The sequence below is a fragment of the Sorex fumeus genome, unplaced genomic scaffold (assembly GCF_029834395.1).
Source record: "Sorex fumeus unplaced genomic scaffold, SorFum_2.1 ptg000035l, whole genome shotgun sequence".
Taxonomy (NCBI): domain Eukaryota; kingdom Metazoa; phylum Chordata; class Mammalia; order Eulipotyphla; family Soricidae; genus Sorex; species Sorex fumeus.
Window position 1 is genome coordinate 11650226 of NW_026606092.1, and position 22028 is coordinate 11672253.

Here is a 22028-nt window from a genome sequence, read left to right on the forward strand (position 1 = left end):
TGGAAAGAGCCGCTAAGTGTGTCCCATTATCCATATCTTCTGTGTAATTGCAGCTATTATTACAAGTAAACCACTAAATTAATTTTATATTATAGATAGTACTACTTTATATTAACAGAACCCAATTTAGCTAAGAAATTTTATGCCCATAAAGCTTTTTCAAAGGTCAAGTCATCTTAGCTTCTTCTGAAATCTTAAATGCTCGCCTTCTTAAAAAAAAAAATCTCCCTACCTCAAGTGACTCCGTCTTAAAAAACTTACAGATACATGGGGCATCTTATAAATGATGGGATTTTCTTTCAGAAAAGCCCACAAAATTTGTTAAGTATTTTTCACTAACAGGTTTTTGAAAACTGAAATAATGATGTACTGCTTACTAAAAATATATTATTCTTGTGGGGTAATCAATTTAAATGTCACTCCTAAGAGTACCTGAGTTTTCAGCATAAATAAACCCTCTGCTGTAGACGTTCTGACTGCCATAATAAGTATGCTATGACTGGGTTGTTCACAAGCAGCAGAAATATATTTCTTACAGTACTAGATAGCACAGTGGGTAGGGCATTTGCCTTGCACTCGGCCGACCTGGCTGATGCAGGTTCGATTCCTCCACCCCTCTTGGAGAGCCCGGCAAGCTACTGAGAATATCTCACCCGCACGGCAAAGCCTAGCAAGCTACACGTGACGTATTCGATACGCCAAACACAGTAACAAGTGTCAATAGAGACGGTACTGGGCCCACTTGAGCAATTCGATGAGCAATGGGAGGACAATGACAGTGACAGTACTAGAGTCTGTGACATTCAAGACCAAGATGAAGTATAGATCTGGCTAGTGTCTGCTTCACCTTAACACCACATAATGGAAGCCATGAGGATCTTCCTTCCTTCCTTCCTTCCTTCCTTCCTTCCTTCCTTCCTTCCTTCCTTCCTTCCTTCTTTCCTTCCTCCCTCCCTCCCTCCCTCTCTCCCTCCCTTCCTCTTCGTCTATTCCTCTGTTTCTCTCCCTCTTTATCTTCCTCTATCTCTCTCTCTCTATGTGTGTGTATGTGTGTATGTGTGTATGTATGTATTTGGTGGGGGGTAGCACACCTGGAAATGCTCAGGGATTACTCCTGGCTCTGCACTCAGGAATTACCCCCTATTGATTCTGGGAGACCATATGGGATGTGGGCGATGGAACCTGAATCCTCATGTGCAAAGCAGGCACCCTATCTACTCTGCTCTTCCCAGCTCTGTCAAGTTTCTGCAGTAAGAGCTCAAATCCCAGGACAACTCGACAGTACAGTGGATAAGGCTCCTACCTTGCACGTGGACAACTGAGGTTCAAGCTCCAGCACCAAATGGGGTTCCTGGAGTGATTTATTAGTCCAGAGACACCATAGGTTGTGGCCGCTAAAAAAGCAACAACAAAACTCGAATCCCAGTCACAACATTCAGCCTAATCACCTCATGGTCTAATCACTTCCCAAAGGCCACTCTTCAGATATCACCGTATTGGGAATTAAGTAACCCCACAAAAAAGGGGGCTTACAATCATGGGCTCTACAACAATTGATTCAACAACTGTAGAACTAATAAAATATTGGTTCTACAACAGTCCTGCTTCCTGGTCTCTTTAACAACTTTAACTCAGGAAACTTGTTAGCATTACAGTGAAACAATGAAATTCATAGATCCCTTTTTGCTTTCTGCTCATTTCCTTTAGTGCAGGAATCATATCTGATCACATTTATTGCTATACCCTTACTCTGCACATAAGAAAAGACCTAATACTGGGGCTGGATTGATAGCACAGCGGGTAGGGAGTTTGTCTTGCACGCAGCTGACCCAGGTTCAATTCCCATCATCCCATATGGTCCCCTGAGCACCGCCAGGGGTAATTCCTGAGTGCAGAGCCAGGCCCCTGTGCATCACCGGGTGTGACCCCAAAAAGCAAAAAAAAAAAAAAAAAAGACCTAATACTTATTAAGTACATGTCTTTTTAAATGGGAGTTTGCCAGTAAACTAACTAGTAAATTGAAAAAAAAAAGGAATCCCCACATTAATAAACTAATGAATATATGTTATTTATTCTCAGACATAAAATTGTTAGAAGAGGGGCTGGAGAGATAGCACAGCGGGTAGGGCGTTTACCTTGCACGCGACCAACCCGGGTTTGATTCCCAGCATCCCATATGGTCCCTTGACCACCGCCAGGAGTAACTCCTGAGTGCAGAGCCAGGAGTAACCCCTGTGCATCGCCAGGTGTGACCCAAAAAAGCAAGAAAAAAATTGTTAGCAGAAATATACTATTGTATTGGTCAAAATTTAAATATTTAGCACTCGTTTCTTTATATAATAGATGATGGTAAAGAAGATAAATGGTCCCAGACCTACCAAAGCTTATAGCCTTGAAAGAAAGATAAATATTCAAGGATTTGGAGTTCAAACAAATCTCAGGAGACTAGTCGTATATTCTCTCTGCTACACAATAAAAAAGAGGCAGAAAATGAGAAGGGCTATACACTGAGCCAATACAACTCATCACATGCATCAAATCAAATAACTGCAAATGAACTTGATGAGATGTTTTAAAGCATATAATGAGCTCTTAAATCCAGTTTAAAAGAAGTAGATGAGCACTTTTTCTGTACCTGTTGGCCATCTATATATCTTTCTTTGTGGAAGAGGCTGTTCATATCCTTGACCCATTTATGAATGGGGTCTTTGGTTTTTTTGTTGTTGAGTTTTATGAGTGCTTTATAGATCTTGGACATCAACCCTTTATCTGATGTATGTGTGCAAATATTTTTTCCCACTCAGTAGATTGCCTTTTTATCAGAGTTTAAGTTTCTTTTTGCTGTGCAGAAGCTTAAGCACGGAATTTCAATCAATTTTAAAAAAAGAAAAAAATAAAGGAAGTAATTACACTTCCTTTATTTTTTATTAAAGGCATATAACTTTTTAGTGAGAGGCATATAAACTTATTATATGCCTGCCAAAATTTGTTATATGCCTGCCAAAGGGACAGGCTGGGGGATGGTAGGGACCCTGGGGCCACTGGTCAAAGGACTGGTGTTGCAACACTGTATGCCTGAAACCATTCTATTATGAACAGCTTTTTAACTCACAACAAAACTATATTCAAACTGAAATAAAATATAAAGATAAAAAATAAAGAAGTAGAGTATTCCCTAGGGAAATGCACTTATACTGAGACCTACACAAAGTTTATTTAGGAGAAAGGTGAGAAATATGGAGATTTCTGACTAAGGAAGTAGTTCAAAGACATTAAGGCAAGAGCCTGAAGAAAAGACTCCAGTGGACAGAGTTCAGTTGGGCTGAAGCACAAGTGTGAGATGAGGTTGAAGACAGCAGCAGGAAATAGATCATGCAGCTTGTAGTGCATTTTGAACTTTACTCTGAGTTCAATGCCAAGTCCCTGAGGACTTTTAAGCAGGGGAATAATGTGTTCTGATGGCAGTCCTGGAAGATCTTCCTGGCTCCAGCAACCACAATTACATCAGAATAAACCAGATAACCCTTCCCTTCTAATGATTATTATTTCATTTTTATTTGTTTATTTATTCTCCTGCAGTTTTCTGAACCATAAAATATCTCTGTTGTTTATAAATTACTTAGTGTTTCATCTTGAACCTTTTAAAGGCTTGCTGGAGGCATTCAGATGCTTATGGTCTTAAAATTTTCTCTGAATCTAATAATAAAAACATAATACAATCTTTGATTGTTCTTTCTCAGTAGGGCATACTACCTTAAAATCTTATTTTCATATGTTGTTAGCAACATTTCAATCAAATATTAAAGTTTCAGAAATTAAAATAATACTTCACATTTCAAAAATATATTTGAAAAACAAAGAAAAGATATATTAGTGTCTGAAAAGCAATACAGATTTCTTGCTTTGAGGAGAGAAAACTTACTAATTACTACCAATACTAGAAATATTTACAATATTCCACATGCTTTAGCTTCTCAGTACTATTCATCTGGTCCTTCACTTACAGAGGGCATATATTTTGATGAAAATGAGTTTAACATGTAACAAAATAAACAAAATATGTTTCTTAGCAGCATAATTCTTCCAAGAGAAGATAACTTTTTAAATTAAAAGATTATATGTTGAATTATTTGAAGGAGGAAGTATGAGAACCTCCATCAAAGGATAAGGCTCATAGGTAATATATAATTCTTCCTTTGCTACATTTCTTTTCACACACAGTGTTTTTTAAATTCTACATAATGTCCCTTACCCTTTTCAGGATAACTTGAATACTAGGTAAACACTAAATAAATACTAGGTAATTTTATGCAATTCAATAAAATTACCTAAATGGGTTATAAATAATATTGACATATAAAATAGATAATATTAGGGACATCATATAAAAATATTTTAATCTAAAATTTAAAGGCACCTTTTATGTATTTTGAATTTGTGTGTGTCATGATGGAAATTGTGCCCAGATATTAACACATGTGAAACATGAACTCTGGACTTCCAGTATTTTAAAGAAAATTTGACAACGCTAATTGTAAATTAGACAATAATATAAGAGGTTTTGTTTAGTAGTTGGAGATGTTAGGCAGAGACTTTGAGCACACCCAGCTGTGTGCTATGGGCTCTGGGCTCAGAGATAGTTCCTGAATGGGCACAGGGAACCATGTGTGGTGCCAGAGATCAAACCCAGGTCAGGTGCATACTGGCTGTATTATCTCTTCAGTCCTATCATTGGTTTTAAAGTGTACAACTGCTCAGCCTCAACTACACTTCGGCATATAAAAAAAGGAAGTAAGATATCTGCTCATTTCATCTATCATTACAATCAACATAGTTCATATATAAAACTATGAGTATACATACATTAGGTACATTCTACAAGCAGATAATTATAGTTTCTTACATGCATATACATCAGAATATTTAAAAATTGTGGTTACAAATTTGCCATGGTTACAAATACAGGTTGACACTGGTAGATTTCACTGGCCATTTAAATCTCATAAGTATCATACCTATTAATGTTGTAATTTTCTGAAATTGAAAGAAAAATACAAATTTCTTAAACAAAGCAAGTAGCCAACCTCCTTTGATTAGCATAGTAGATGCATTCCTGTAAAATCTGGTGTATGCTTTCTCAAAGAATACATATGCACAGCTAGTATGCATATGAAAAATTGTTCATCATTGCTTTTTAGTATAGAAAGAGAAATCAAACCAATAACAGTAACATCTCTCTCTCCCCTCTCTCTCTCACACACACATATATAAGTTTAAAGATGTTTTAGAAAATATAGTAATAAAGTAAAAACACACTTTATACAATCCCAGAGATTCCACTTTTTGTCACCTGCTATAAGATCACAGAAATGTAATTTGAAATGATACATGTACATCTATGTTCATTGCTGTGCTATGAGGTAGAGAATATACAGTGTGTGTGCGTATGTATATATATATCCATATATACATATATCAATAAACAAATTTATATATGTTATATATATGCTAGATATATATACATATATATGCTAGAATATATATGTATGTGTGTGCATATGTGTGTGTCTATATATAATAAAATACTACTCAGCAAGAAGAAAAGGTTAAATCTTGCAGCTGGCTGCAACTTGGGAACTTTGTATTGTTAGAGGGAGAGGAATAAATTCTAAATGATCTCACTCATCTATGGCTTATAAAGAAAGAAAACAAGGGAGTAGACAGAATCCAATGATGACAAATCCTTGGCCTTTGATTATGAAACTGAGTTTTTCAAGCAGTAAGTGGAGAAGTGGAATGGGGAATAATTGGACTAAAAGTGACACAAGGACAGTAGAGGCAAGTCCTAGGCTTTTTTGTGATTGTGAAGTTGTAGAAACCTTTGACATTAGAACTATAAACATAAGCATTACTATAACCATGCTATCATGCTATCTAAACTACAATAAAAATATTAAAATTAAAAAATAAAGGTGGAATATATAAAACTATGAACATACATTAGGCACATTCCACAAGCAGATAATTATAGTTTCTTACATGAATATACATCAAAATGTTTAAAAGTCGTGGAGAACATGATACAGTGCCTTATGTGAGACTTTGCTACTTGTAGTAGAGCACTTAATCTCTGGCTCCATCTAGATAATCGAAACCAATAATGTCCACCCTCTGTGCTAAACATCACAATTCCATTCCAGGGCTTGGGCAGGAGCTCAAAGGGTTAGAGCACATGCTTTGTATTATGAGACCTAAAGTTCAATCCCTAACAATCATCGTGGCCTGAACACTAAACTAACAAGGCCAGCATCTCAGAACTAATCACTAACAAAAGTGGTTGCCCAGGGTTCCTCCAGCACTGCTAAGGAGGCCTGTATTAATATAAATACTCCCAAAGATTTCCCTTACTGTCTGGTTGTACTCTCATTAAAACTACTAATTAAAGTCACAGGTCCATGGATATTGAGAAGAATTTTCTATAATAAATGAGTGAAGAGTTTAAGAAAATGAGAGAAAAGACAATTAGAATTTGATCAACATTCTTGTCTTGATACATCATGAAATCACTAGTTGGCCTACAAAATATTTGGTCAAATATCAATTATTCTTTGAATACGTTGAGTAAGGAAAAAGAAACACACTCTGAGACATAAATTCCTTCTCATTCTTCTGAACCCATTAGCTACGGAACAGGAGAAGGAACAGAGAAAGATGTAGAAGAGGGAAACCCCTTGTCAGGCTTTTAAAAAAGATTACCCACTGTGTCCTGGTTCTGCTGTTAATCTATTGATGTGGGGTTGCTGCAGAAATATGATGAAAGATTTCCTTATAATGGTGTAAAACTCTATACTCATGTCCTGTGTTACAGAGGCCCTTTTTAGAAATGACAGTTTTATCTCTTGTGAACTCTCTGGCCCACAGCCCAGGCTCCAGTGTTTTCTATAAAGTTTGGGATCTTTTATTTGGACTTCTCTTCTATGCTTGGAGAGAATGGAGGAATAAGGAAATTCACCACCTTATTACTTGCCAGCCACACTTCTACTCCACTTCCTAGACTAACACAGTTAAGTCAAGAATTTCATGTGGTAGTCCATTGACTTTCCTGTGTCACAAATCCCTGAGTCTCTGTCTCTATGTTCAAATATACCTGTAAACCTTAGAAGAGAAAATTCAGATCTCCCCCCGCCCCACCCTGACTTCCTTTTCAGAAGAGGCTGACAAGTGCCACACACTGGTTTAAGCCACTTAAGATATTCTTGGAAAGTATCTGACAATAGATACAAGGGCCAGGAAGATCGCTCCATAGTTGGAAGCCTGCCTCATCAGCGGGGTGGGGTGGGGGGCATGGGGCGGGGGAGTGTAGAATGCAGCTGGAATAGAGAAGGGATCACTAAAAAATGTGGTTGGAGGAATCGGTCAGGATGGGAGATGTGTGCTGAAAGTAGATAAAGGACCAAACATGATGACATCTCAGGTACTGCAAACCCTAATGCCCCAAAGTAGAGAGAGAGTATGGGGGAAATTGCCATGGAGGCAGTGGGAGGGTGGGAAAGGGGGGTATACTGGGGATATTGGTGGGGGGAATGTGCACTGCTGAAGGGAATGGTGTTTGATCTTGTGTGACTGTAACTCAAACATGAAAGCTTGTAACCATATCTCATGGTGATTCAATAAAATAAAATTTAAAAAAAGATATTCTTAGTAGTTATCTGAAGTGATAGATAAGAACTACGTAGAGCCTCGCCCTCCCCATGCACATCCTTTGTTACCATGTGGCTGTAATAAACTTGCTACCTATACTCACTCAGAGTCTCCTGCCCCCGTGCCTGGCTGTCCTCACGGGGGCCCCTTGGAGGGAGGCGGGTTGAGTTTCCCTCCCCACCCCGAGCAGAGCCCTGGCAGCCAAAGACCTCCAGAACCAGCCACAGCCATGCTGCCACCACTCTCCACATGTCCAGACAAATCTCATGCATGAAGGAACCGGCAGAGGAACCCAGGCATGTGGGTCCTGGGGCTGAGATCTCCAAGCCTGCTCGGATCAGGACTGGGCCTTCTCCACCCAGATCCCCCATCTGCCAGTAGGTAGGTGTTACACCCACCAGCTGCTGTCGGCGCCAGGTGGTTCCATCAACAGCCAAGAACCAGAGACTATAAAACCCAGCTCCCAGAAGCACGCAGCCGCACGACATCTTATTATCTCATTTTTACTTTGGAGAACCCGGCAGGCTACCGAAAGTGTCCTGCCCACACAGCAGAGTCTGGTAAACTTCCTGTGTCATACTCAATATGCCAAATACCAGTAACAATGGTAGGTCCCATTCTCCTAGCCCTGAAAGAGCATTGAATATGGCTCTTTTAAAAATCTCAGGGCTAGGAAGAAGAAGATGTTACTGGTGCCTGCTCGAGGCAATCGACAAACAACAGGATGATCGTGATCATGATAGTGACCTATACTCCTTTTTTTCATTCATTTTATTATCACTTTTTCTTTGTATTTATTTTTTTTAATTTATTTATTGAATCACTGTGAGAACAGTTACAAAGCTTTCAGGTTTAAGTCTCCATCATCTAATTAACGAACACCCATCCCTTCACCGTACATATTTTCCACCACCAAAAACCCCAATATACACCCCCCATGCCACCCCTCCCTGTGAGGCAGATAATTTCCACTTAACTCTCTCTCTCTAATCTGATTACATTCATTATTTCGACAAAAGATGAACCATCATTTGAAATTTTCCCAAAACAATCAAACCTGCTCAAAAGACATCATGAAATTATTTGTTTTGTATTGCTGGTTATGAAGACCATATGATGTCTTGCAGCCGAGGTAGCAGCCGCGTGATTTTGGATTTCTGATATTTTACTAATTATGTCAGGAGGGATTTCTGCCCAAAGGCGAATAGTTCTGAGATTGGCTTTGGCTCCATGGCTGTGTTAGAGACCTGCTCTTGGGGGGGGGGGGGGGGTGCGGGGAGCGGGCAACTCATAGTCTTGGCAGGGCAAGAAGGACAGGCAGGTTCCACCCCCATCCCATGAGGCCTCAGTTGTCCCATCACCGCCGGCTCATACCTGGCTATCCAATAAGCTCTGAGGTGGCAGCCACCATGCCACCAGGGGGGAAAATGGCGTAAGAGACAGACACCCTTTCCCTCCCGGGGGGAGTGGGGGCACAGCACCGTAGCTTAATGTATAGTCCATTCACATTCCTGCCAGAAGCTGCTGGGTTCCAAATTAGGTCCATGTGCCTCTGGGGCTATGGCTGTGCCGGAGACTCACAATCCTTATAGAAGGTGAAAAAAAATGCTTACAATCTGTACTTTGGCTTTAATCAAATCCTTGCTTCCTGTAGTCAGATATAAAAGGTTCACATGAAGCAGATGCAATTATATGTTAGAACCAAGTTAAAAAAATTCTTCCATTAGGAAACTGGAAACTGTCTCTTTGTTATTCTAAACCTAAGGGGATATTTCAAATAGCCTGATTCATGAATTACCTGAGTACTTAAACCCTCTTAATACAATGGGGAACTACTGTACAATAACCAACCCATTCATTTATATTGAGCACCACTGACTTCATTAATGAAAATTTTCTAATTTTCATTTTTGCTATGCTAATTAACAAAAATAACTGAAGCCAATGTACCCTTAGGAGAGTGGGATTATGATTAGTCAATCATTCGAATTTGAAATATTCTCCATTGGAGTTTGCATATCCAGTTAGGGGGCTTTAAAAATTAAACACCCATAGAGTAAGTACATTAAAACTATCTAGCATTCATGTATCATACTCTCTGTAATAATAGACTACTCAGACACTCTGACCTGGGAAAGTCCTCAATTATGGCTTTCCAGAAATAATTAAAGACGCCAATTTGGACAACAAATACATAATCATCCTATAAGAGAATTCTTCATTTCACAACACAGTCTTCATGAAGTCTCTTTCCATACAATTATGATGATAGTCTATTTGCGCTTGCAGGTTCTATAGCTCACTAAGCATTCTTTGAGAAACAAATTAGAGTTTTTCTGATGAGAAAAAATCTCCAACAGATACAAGGATTTCTCTAGAAATTCATGTTTTAGTGGCATGAAAATTCATGTTTTAGGGGCATGCTTTGCACTTGGATGACCCCAGTTCAATTCCTGCTCTCTGTATGTTCCCCTGAGATGTTAGGTGTGATCTCTGAGGCACAGAGCCAGGAATAACCCCTAAGAATTCCTTGGTGTGACCCCAAAACTAAAAGATAGAAAGGAATATGTGTCTCTTAGTTTGGGAAATGCCTCATAGGAAAGAAGTACATCTATTAATTTCACTGAAATCCTTAAATGCCGCACTTCAATCCTCTCATTCCCTTGTTTACTTTAATAAAAAGGCAGATGGGTGGTGGAATTGTTAGTTCTACACTGTCAGCTAGTTGTAAATCCACCAGGCTTCAAACTAACTCTAACTTCCAGCACTTAAGTACTTCCCATCTTTGGTCACTATGCTTGGATACCCTGTTTTGTTTGTAGTTTTATAGTTCCTAGTCTTTCTCTAAATTGTATCTTTTCATGAAAATTTCACGATGTACTACAAAGAGTACATTAACTAAAGAAATTAGTACATCAGCTGAAGAAGCTAAAGACAACAGCTAACAGAATTTTTCGTCATTAAGCCATCACTGCAAGATGCACTAAATGGTCTCATATAAAAGGCTAAAGAAAAAATGACATTTGAAACTACAGAAATATTAGAACATAACAAAAAGATGCTATGAAATTTCTTTATACTAGTAATTTTATTAAATGTCAATGATCTGAACTCACTAATTAAAAGGCACAGAGTACGTAGATAGATGAAAAACTTAACCTAGCCTTATTCTGCTTAGGAGAGACTTACTCTCATGACATATCAGACTTATAGTAAAAGACTAGATTTCTGGTCAACATAGCAGCAAGAACCAGAGCTGGCAGAGCAACAATAGTGACTCTGGGCAGCCGATTGGATAATAAAATTTCTGTGTGAGTGAATATGGGTGCCCCTTGGATATTCTGTCTCAGGAAGAGCGCCACTAAGCGAAACCGGCCCATCACCAGGCCATGGAACTCTGGTCCAGAGTGGGACTGTGTGATGGTGGTTGCCACCAGCTGGCAGAGCTATCACAGTTCTTGATGCTATAGATGGTGGCAGTTTTAGCATGTCTGAATAGGAATCTTTGGGTACAACTCAGCACCACCGCAGAGCATGGGCCTGGAGTTGAGGGGGCGCCCCAGGTTCCTACCATGGGTTCTGGAAATTCACCACTGGTGAGATGTTTCTACTGCCATTTCTTCTCCAGACCAGCCTGCGCTGCCCACAGCATATTATGTAGGAAAACCTTCCTGAGCATTAACTGTCAGGAGACCAAGGATGGGAGCATGTGTACCCTGGTTAGGTTCTGCTGGACTGGTGAATACAGCCTGTCTGGAGTGCCCAAGGTTTGTACGTAGCAGCCCTAATCCCGGGTCCTGGTCCCTCCCGTGACTGCTGCTGCTGCCACTGTGACTGGGCCCAAGGGTCATGGCATCAACAGCAGGTCAAGTTGGCCCCACATGGTGAATGCATCAGCAGCCTGAGGTTGTTTTGGGGATTCCTAACACTCCAAAATCACTGCTATGCCTCTGGCCAGACTCCAGTAACTCAGAATCAAGTTTCCAGAGTAACCAAACTGTCATAAATTAGGTATGTGGGAGCCACACACACAAACCATCTCTGGTTCAGCCATGAGAGTTCATTTATTGGCTTTATTTCAGAGACTCATAAATAAACCTCAAAAGAGATTAAAAAGGCGCAGTTAATCTTGGGCCTGTGCAAGGCTGAACAACTGGGACAACATCAGACAGGAGTGGGGGGTGAGTTATCCCAGTGTCTGCTGAAACAGAGCCCCGAGCTGCCTCTTGCTCCCACAATCCAAAACTACTGCCATGCCCCTGCCAGGCTCCACCATCTAGGGATGAATCTCTCTGAGATGTTAGCCTGCTGAAAATTTAGATATGTGGGTTTTGTGACTGAAATCACCAGGCTTTCTTGGGGTCAAGATGTGCTATCTCTCCCAACTTCCCTATACTCCCTATACAGAAGTCCCAGCAGTCACCCACAGGAACCAACTCAAATTTCACCATGTAAGCTTGACTACCAGCCTCACTTCAGAGACCCATATATAAATATCGAAAGAGATCAAAAGCTGCAATGAATCTCGGACCCATGTAAGACTGAACAGACCAGAGCACATTGAAGGGTGGCATGTCAGCCCGGTGCCCACCCAAACAGAGCCCCCTGGCAACTGCTTGCTCCCACAATCCAAAATGGTTGCCATACCCTCAGGTTGACTCCATGGTTCTGGGATGAACCTGACCGAGATATTAATCTGCTAAATATTCTGGTATGTAGGTTTTGTGAATGGGTCTCATTCCCCTGACCCTGAGAAAGTCACCAATATGGCAGCATTAAGAAGGATGAGGAAGGAGAGGCTTATAAAATCTCAAGGTCGAACTAGGCTGCCAAAACGAAGAAGGACAAAAATGACTGTCTGTACTTTCAATGCACGTACGCTGGCATCGGATGCATCCATTGAGGACCTGATGGTGCAAGCTCGAAAGATCAAGTACGGCATCATTGGTCTGACCGAGACAAGAAGGGATCAATCACATCATGCCGTTTTCGACACTGGAGAAGAACTGTTCCCTGAAATATGTGACAAAGAGTTGTCAGTGGTGTTCGCGTCCTTGTCAACACGAACTTGGCCATGATCATTGATTCATTCGAATGTCTAACAACCCAAATCAGAAGATTACACTTGAATAGATGTGTCTCACTGCCGGCAGTTTCTATCTTCGTTGTCTATGCACCAACATCCAATTATGATGAAGAAGAAATTGAGAAGTTCTACATGGAACTGGAGAAGTTCTATAAAGAAGATCACACCTTCTACAAGATCATTGTCGGTGATTTTTATGCCAAGATAGGACCAAGAAGATCAGCCAAAGAACTCCACATCGGGACCCATAACCTAGAATGGAACGAACAGGGTGAGAGACTGTCTGAGTTCATCATGTCAATCAAGACCATCCATGGTAACCCCTGTGCATCACCGGGTTTGACCGAAAAAGAAAAAAAAAATCAAGTCAGTAGGTCAGTGGAACCAAGAGCTGGTTTTTTTTGAAAGAGTTAATAAGATAAATAATCCCCTGGTGAGATTCAAAAGGAGAAAAAGAGAGAAAATCCTGATAAATCAAAATTTTTATTTATTTATTGAATCGCTGTGGGAAAAGTTACAAAGCTTTCAGGTTTAGGTCTCGGTTATGCAAATATCAATCACATTTCCCTTTACCAATATTTATTTTTCACCACGAAGAACCCCAATAAACCCCCACCCACCCCCAATGCCTGTGGGGCAGATGAATTCTAGTTTACACTCTATCTACTTTGACTAGCTTCATTGTTTCAATAAAAGTTGCACCATTATTATTTAGACTTTACCCCCCCCCATCAGCCATGCTGAAAAAGCATTGTGAAATGAGATAAATCAAAATTTTAAGGGGAGAAATTATAACAAGTACTTCAAAATGCAAAAGGTAATACTATGAATAAGTTTACATTGCTAAATCAAAGAATATAGAAAAATGGAGCGCCCAAGGCTGAGCCAGAAGGAAATAGAAAAGCTGCATAGATCTACGGCTATCAAGGAGCTTAAAATAGTTATCAGAAATATTCTAAGAATAAAATACCCACATCAGATGGGTTCCCCAAACACTCCCAGGAGCAACCCCCAAGAACTGGATCCGGACTAGTCCCTAAACACTGCTGGGAGTGGCTCAAACCCTCCCAAACTCAATGATATCATACATTTACTAAATTATATGGATTTGGGGAATGCTGGAAGTGGCAGCAGCGAATGCAGCAGGAGAGATAGTGATTTATCAGTGTGCTGCCCGAACTAGGTAGAAGATGCTTATTAAAGTAAAGACACTGACTGGGAAGGAGATGGAGATTGACACTACACCCACAGAGAAGGTGGAGCGAATCAAGGAGCAGGTGAAGGAGAAAGAGGGAACCCCCCAACATAGCAGCAGCAACTTGCCTACGGGGGAAACAGATGAATGGTGAAAAGACAGCAGCTGTGTCCTCGATCATTGTATGACTGAAACGTAAGCACAAAAGTTTGTAAGTCTGTAACTGTACTTCACGGTGATTCATTTAAAAATCAAAAAAATTAAAAAATAGAATAAAAGGAGGCCTCTTGCAATTGCTCTTTGCCTCGAGCCAGAAAAAAAGAAAAGAAAAGAAAAGAAAGGAAAAGAAAAGAAAAGAGAAGTAAAGAAAAGAAAAAACAGCAGCTGATTACAAGATCCGAGGTGGTTCAGTTCTCCACTGAGTGTCACCCTGAGAGGAGGAGCTGGTCTGAGGCAGTGAGTGATAGACCATCTTCCATTTTACCTCCTTTGCCCTGTCCCTCATCTTGAGACATCACTTATCCTCCCATTCTCTGAGATGTCAGAGTGACTGCCCCTTCTTCTGGATGTCCGGTCTTGTGTGTCTACAGGGGCAGACAGTGAGGGCCCCAGGATGCAGTGCTTCCCTCTCTTATGACTGTTTTCCAGGTTGTAAATAAATACTTTCTGGCAAAGAAGTAAATAAATTATATAGATTTATTTAAATCTCCTGGATGAGAGCTCTCGGAAGACATCGATGCAGTTTTTCCTGGAGACTGGGAACACCTGTAAAAGCGATTAGAGATCACCCCAAAAGCCTCTGTCTCTCTTGGAGAGCCTGAGAAGTTACCCAGGGTATCCCATTTGCATGGCAGAGCCTGGCAAGTGATCCGTGGTATATTCGGTATGCCAAAAACAGTAACAATCGTGGGCCTATTTCCGTGACCCTGAAAGAGCCTCCAATGTGACACCTTTGGGAAGGATGAGTAAGGAGAGGCTGCTAAAATCTCAGGGCTAGGACGAATGCAGGCATTACTGGTGCCCGCTCGAGCAAATCGATGAACAGCAGGATGACATTGATACAGTGATACAGTGACCTCTGGGAGGGTAGGATATACCTGGCAACGCTGAGGTTCTCCTGGTTCTGTACTCAGGAGTGACCCCTAGCAGTTCTCAGGGAACCATAATTGTGCCAGGAACCAAACCAAAGTGAGATTTCGCAAGCCAAGTGACTTAATTCCTATTATTATATCTCTGGCCCATTTTTCCTGATTAGAAATAAATAGTATTATCTAAAATACAGTTCATACACTGAATTTTTTATTTGGATGTTGAGTTTTCTTTCTTTCTTTTTTGGTGAAGCAAGATAGTTTTTATTTAAACTTATTTAGAAAGATATGAGGAAAGAGAAAGAATCAAGGGCTTCAGAGTGGAAACAGGCAAGCAAAGAACATAGAAACAAGCAAGTAAGATGCATGTTCAACAGAGAACACAGGCTTAACGAGCAAGCCCAGAAGCTGTTTTCTTTATATCCAGGAAGTGCAATTTGTGGTTTACTTGAAATCTAGAGTGTTTATTATTTTATTCAAGTTGTTCTCCACCACAATCAGCATCTCTGGTCATTAGAAGTCTAGTCTGTTTGTCTTACTTTTACCTCTCTCTATGTAGGAACTTGATCACTTGATCACTTGACTTCCCGTTAATCGTCAATTTGCTCAAGTGGGCGCCAATAATGTATCCATTTGTCCCTGTCGCATGCTAGTGAAGCCCAATGGCATCTGTTCGCTCTAGGAACACGAAGAACCTCAAGCCAATCACTCATGATGTTGATGAAGAAGTCTGACCATTTGGTAGGTGGGCGGCCACGCAGTCTTTTGACATCCCATGGAATCCAGTCAGTAACAGCTTTAGTCCAGCGATCATCTTTAAATCTCATTACGTGACCAGCCCATCTGATTTTTGACATCTTGGCAAACGAGACAGCATTCCTGATTCTTGATCGTTGACGGAGGTCGGAACTCCGGATTCTTTCTCTCATTTGAGTGAAACGTGATATTCCAAGCATAGCTCTTTCAATTCCTCTTTGGGAGACCAAAATAGCGTTCTCATCCTGTTTGCGTAGGTCCCAGGTCTCTGGAAATATGTTAATGCAGGAAGAACAGTGGAATCAAAGAGATGTGCCCGGAGCCAGAGGTTCTTCATCCTCTTAGCTGTTTCTTTGACACTCTTGTAGGTGTTCCAAGCCACTCTCTCCCTCCTGCACAGCTCGGGTGCCAGGTCATTTGTCATGTTGACTTCTCAACCTAGGTACACATAGCTGTTGCATTCAGACATGGTCCTTCCATTGAGAGCGAATGGGGCGTCAGGAATGAGGCTATTTCTCATAAACATTGTCTTCGTAAGATTCAGCTGTAGTCCGACCTTTCCACACTCACGGTCGAAGTTGGCCAGCATTTGTGCCGCTTGGCTAATGTTTGGTGTTATTAAAACAATGTCATCAGCAAAGTGGAGGTGGTGTAGTTGCCAGCCATCTTATCTTCACTCCCATTCCTTCCCATTCCAGTCGTCGCATGATGTTCTCGAGGGTGGCACTGAAGAGTTTCAGTGAAATGGTATCACCCTGCCGAACCCCTCTCTTGACATCAATGATTACTTCTTTGTAGAATAGTGAGATCCTGGTAGTGAATCTGTAATACAGCTCACAGAGGATCTTGCTGTATTGAGCTTGAATGCCTTGATTGGCTGGGGCTTCAATGACCGCTTCCGTCTCAACAGAATCAAAGGCCTTCTTTAAATCAATGAACATTAGACAGAGCAGCATCCTGAACTCCCAAGAAACCTCAATGAGCTTGGTTATTGTGTGGATATGGTCGATGGTGCTGAACCCTTTGCGGAACCCGGCTTGCTCGCATGGTTGTCCTTCATCTAGTGTTCTGCCAATCCTAGTTAGGATGACTCAAGTGAACAACTTGTAGATGACAGACAATAGACAGATCGGGCGATAGTTCCCAATGTCATGGATGTCTCCCTTCTTGTACATTAGTACAGTCCTGCTGGTTTTCCATTGGGATGGAACCTTGCATTCAGACACGTAGCATGTGAAGAGCCGAGCCAGCGTATTGATGAGTACTGACGGCAGGTTCTTCAGGTGTTCAGGTCTGACCTTGTCTGGGCCGGGTGCTGTTGGTTTCTTTACTGACGAAATGGCGTGTCGGGTTTCGGAAGGGAGAACATTGGGAACAACATATCCATGCTGTGGAATTTGGTATGTCGGCAAGTGGACCTGGCTATCAAAGAGATTTGAGTAGAAGTCATGGATAATCTTCTCCATTGCCGTTCTGGAAGATGTGACAGACCCATCAGGACGTCGGAGGGCAGTCATCTTGGTCTTGTAGTTGGCGAAGGACAGGCGGGCGTTACGAATACTTTTCCCAGCTTCTGCCGTATCTACCAGCACTTCTGCTCTTCTCTCTTTGAGGTCTTCCTTGATCGCATCTCTGCACTGCTTTGCGAGCTCGGACATTCGCTTGCGTTTGCCTGAGGCATGTGCCAAACCACGTTGGTGAATAAGCTCGAGTTTTCGAAGACAGGCGTTTTTTGAGGCTATCTCTCTCTTGACGTTCCTCGCACAATCATGGAGGTGCTGTACCAGTCGATCGTATTCCTCATCAATGTTGTCAACAATGGCATCTTCCCATGTTGCCGCAATAGTACCAAAGAGCTCCCAGTTGGTGGTCATTCTGGGAGTTCTCTTTTGAAACTTTGCAGCCCTTTCTCCCTGCTCTGTGAAGTATAATTTTGCACGAAGGAGATGGTGGTCCAATCCCGTTTGGAATTTTGGGACAACAGTGACATCGGTCAGGCAAAACCGTTGATTGAATATGACGTGGTCTATTTCATTGTGGAATCGTCCACCGGGACTCCCATGTCCGACATTTAGATTCAGCTTCTGGAACTGTGAGTTACCATGGATGGTCTTGGTCGACATGATGAACTCAGACAGTCTGTCACTCTGTTCGTTCCATTCTAGGCCATGGGTCCCAATGTGAAGTTCTTCAGCTGATCTTCTCAGTCCTATCTTGGCATTAAAATCACTCACAATGATCTTGTAGAAGGTGTGGTCTTCTTTATAGAACTTCTCCAGCTCCAAGTAGAACTTCTCAATTTCTCCTTCATCATAATTAGATGTTGGTGCGTAGACAACGAAGATAGAAACTGCCGGCAGTGAGCCACATCTATTCAAATGTAAACGTCCGATTCAGTTGTAGGAACTACTTAGTAATTTTCCCCCTTTCTTTGAGTAGGGAGATGCTTGAAATAAGGATCGTTACTGGATATGGAAGTTCTGTGATCAGGCAGTTGAGCAACAAGAAGTTTTCTAGTGCATGATTAAATATCAGGATGAACACGCTTGGTTCCCTCTTGTTCACTCTCCCCATCACACCTGTCCTCCCATTGTTCATCAATTTGCTCAAGCGGGCTCAGTAACATCTCCATCGTGAGACTTGTTATTGTGTCTGGCATATTGAATATGTCACAGGTAGCTTGCCAGGCTTTGCTGTGTGGGCGAGATGCTTGCGGGGCTCACCAAGAGGGGCAAAGGAATTGAACCCGGCTCAGCCAGACTGGCTGCGCACAAGGCAAATGCCCTACCACTGTACTATCGCTTCCATCACACCACTGAGAAGAATTTAGGTCCTTATCAGTCTTGGACTAAGCAAATTGACCTCCTAAAAAGATAAGAATTCTTAGGTTGGAGAGGTAACAAGGATAAGGATTGCAAGGTTAGGGACCAATCTTGGATTTGATCCCTAGCACCACATATGGTGCCTTGAACACCACCAGCAGTGATCTCTAAGCACAGACACAGGATTAAGCGATGGCCAAGCATGGCCCCCACACTTTTAGCAATCCCTACCTTGTGTCTCTGGTTGGTTGAAAGGTTTAAGGGAACTACATAGGGATAGGGCAGTGTTAGCAGTCAACTTCAGTTTCATCTTCTCTGATCTCTGATCTCATGATCTCATTATCAAATTCTGAGTATCACCCACATTTGATTTTATAGGATATTATGACTGAAAATTTGTTCAAAATAAATTCTTACTTGTTTGGTTATCTTAAGAAGGTAACAAAAAGAAATGACCCCCAAGCTACATATCAAAGTAACCCCGCCACCATAATGCCCAAAGGGAAGGGGAGAGAGTGTGTGTGTCGGGGAGAGAGAGAGAGAGAGAGAGTGTGTGTGTGTGTGTGAGAGAGAGAGAGAGAGAGAGACAGAGAGACAGAGAGACAGAGAGACAGAGACAGAGAGACAGAGAGAGAAGAAAAGTGCTTGCCAAAGAGGCAGGTATCGGGGGAGGAGAAGAAACTGGAGATATTGGTGAGAAATGTATACTGGTGAAGGGATGGGTTTTGTAACATTGTATGTCTGAAAATCAACTCTGCAACTGTGTATCTCAAGGTGATTCACAGATTCAAGAGATACAAGGTGTATCTCTTGAGGACAGGAGTTTCTTCTTAGTATGTGACACATGGAAGTGTTAGGTTTATTCAAGAATCATTCAACTTATGTTGAATAATTGATAAATGGGTGAGAAAAGGATGAGTGAGAACAATTGAGAACAAAAAAATGATGACTTTGGTCAATTTAGGTAAGTGGAGTAGTTTTCAATATTTGCTTTTAACCTAGAAGTGTTCACTAAAATACCACCTAATGGGGAATCTCATTATGTGAAAGTGGTGAACTGTACTTGTTGAACACAGAATACCTAGGTTAGACCTGCTTGGGTGTCTCTGGCCACTGAGTTGTTGCTCTCCAAAATATTTCTTTATTTTGGTGGCCACACATAGTGATACTCCAGGCATACTTCTGGCTCTGAGCTCAGGGATCACTCCTGGGTGGGCTAACGAAACTATATGGCATGTCAGGGACTGAACCCCCATAGGCCATGTATAAGGCAAGTACCCTTCCCACTTTATTCTTACTATGGCTCTCTAAAAACATCTTAATTCAGGGGAGTCACAACACTGCAACAAAAAAGACTTTTGAATGATTGCAATACTTATTTCAGCTACATTTACTTTTAATATCAATCATACCAGCTGAATCACTGGATTCAATGAACTGCATCAATTATTGAGATAGATTAAGTAAATAAATGAGTCATCCCTTTTATGAACAGCCCAAGCTAGTCATTAAGACAAAAAGATAAAACAAAAAAAACCCACAAGGCAGACGATCTAATGCAAAACTGGACAACAATTTCAAAAGAAAATTAATTGATTATATGTGAAACTTACAGTGAAGTTTTATCAGGTTTTAGAAATTAACTTACAGTAGTACTTGACAAACTAAAATTTTTTCCTAAATATTCATTAGGAAATATATAAATGGGAAGGGACCAGAGGGGTAATTCAGTTCAATATTTCCACATATGTAGATTCTTGCATTCATAACAACCATTGGTGCTTTTGAGGACAGGAACTTGCGCACAGTTAACCCCTGTTTGATCCCCAGCACTTCATATGGTACCCTGAGCATGTCCAGGAATGATCTCTGAGCACAGAGGCAGGAGTAATGCCTGACTACCCCTTCCCCAGATTTGTTGGGGAGACCTTGTAGCCTTAAAGCTATGTAGCCTAGCACAAGGGTATGACCTCTTATTAAAACAAAAGTTGTAAGTTGTAAAAAAAATAAAAATCATCAAAAGTATTTACAAATCATTTCCATCTATTCTACAGTTTTTAGACTATGAAATATACAAAGACATATATTAAAGATCCTTAGAGTTACGATGATTACAATTATCTCTTATATATGTATATATTGTTTATACATCTTTAATATATTCTTCGCTTTAACTGTATATACTTTACATACACCTATATATGTGAGAATATATATGGAAAATATCAATGAATATATAATTCTACATCTGTATAGCTCTCTATGTATTCCACAGATGGAATGTTGTGTTTAATATTTTTAAACAGATAATTTATTTAGGGCTATTTTAATAATCTAAGCATTAAGGAAATTAACTTGATTTTTTTGCCATACCTAGAGGTGTTTAGGGATTACTCCTGGCTCTGTGCTCAGAGATCACTACTGGACATACTCAGGATACCATATTTAGTGCTAGGGATCAAACCAGGGTCAGCTGTGTGCAAGGCAAGAGCCTTAACCCTTGTATTGTCTAACCACCCTAAGAAATTAACTTTTACTGGTCTTTCTTCACCTTGGACATTGGCCCGAATCTTAGACTGTTATGCATAATTTCTTTCTTTTACTTTATAGCTGGAGTGATAGCATAGTGGCAGGGCATTTGCCTTGCACGCAGCTGGCCTGGCTGATCCGGGTTCAATTGCTCCGCCCCTCTCGGAGAGCCTGGCAAGCTACCCATGAGTATCTCACCCACACAGCAAAGCCTGGCAAGCTACCCATGATGTATTCAATATGCCAAACACAGTAACAAGTCTCACGATGGAGACGTTACTGGGCCTGCTCGAGCAAATCGATGAACAGGAGGACAGTGACTGTGACAGCACTTTATGGCTTATTTCTTACAATGTAGATTGGTCCACATCTCAATCTTAGAAATGTACCGCTGGCTTTTGCCCTTCTGGAGAAACCTGTGATATTTCTAGAACATATTCCTCTCTGTCTTTCTCTCCTCTCATATTCCTCTAAGTACTCTGGCACTGTCGCACTGTAGCTCCAGCTCCCTCTAACTACATTTCTTTAAATAAAACTATTTTACCTCAAATAAACACTTTACTAAAAATTCTTAAAATATATACTGAAGTCACTTAAGACTGAGTTCAATAGTTTATGGTTTTATAGTAATATAGTTACATTGCTATATAATAATTAAAGAGAACAATGACTTTGAGCAATTATAGATCCGCAAATACCAAAGATCATATGAATCAAGAATTTCCTGGCAAAATTCTCAGGCACCATACTAAACCCTTAAGAAAAGAATAACTCTATTGAAAAAAATTCATGGACTCTGAGAAAGAGGTATTCCTCAGCTAGGTGTGAAACCAATACTAAAACCACTGAAT

General features: G+C 40.8%; 1 pseudogene; it reads left to right on the top strand.

Annotated features, from left to right (window-relative positions):
* The first annotated feature begins 13977 nt into the window (after positions 1-13977).
* Positions 13978-14442, top strand: LOC130026988 (NEDD8-like; annotated as a pseudogene).
* Positions 14443-22028: the final 7586 nt, after the last annotated feature.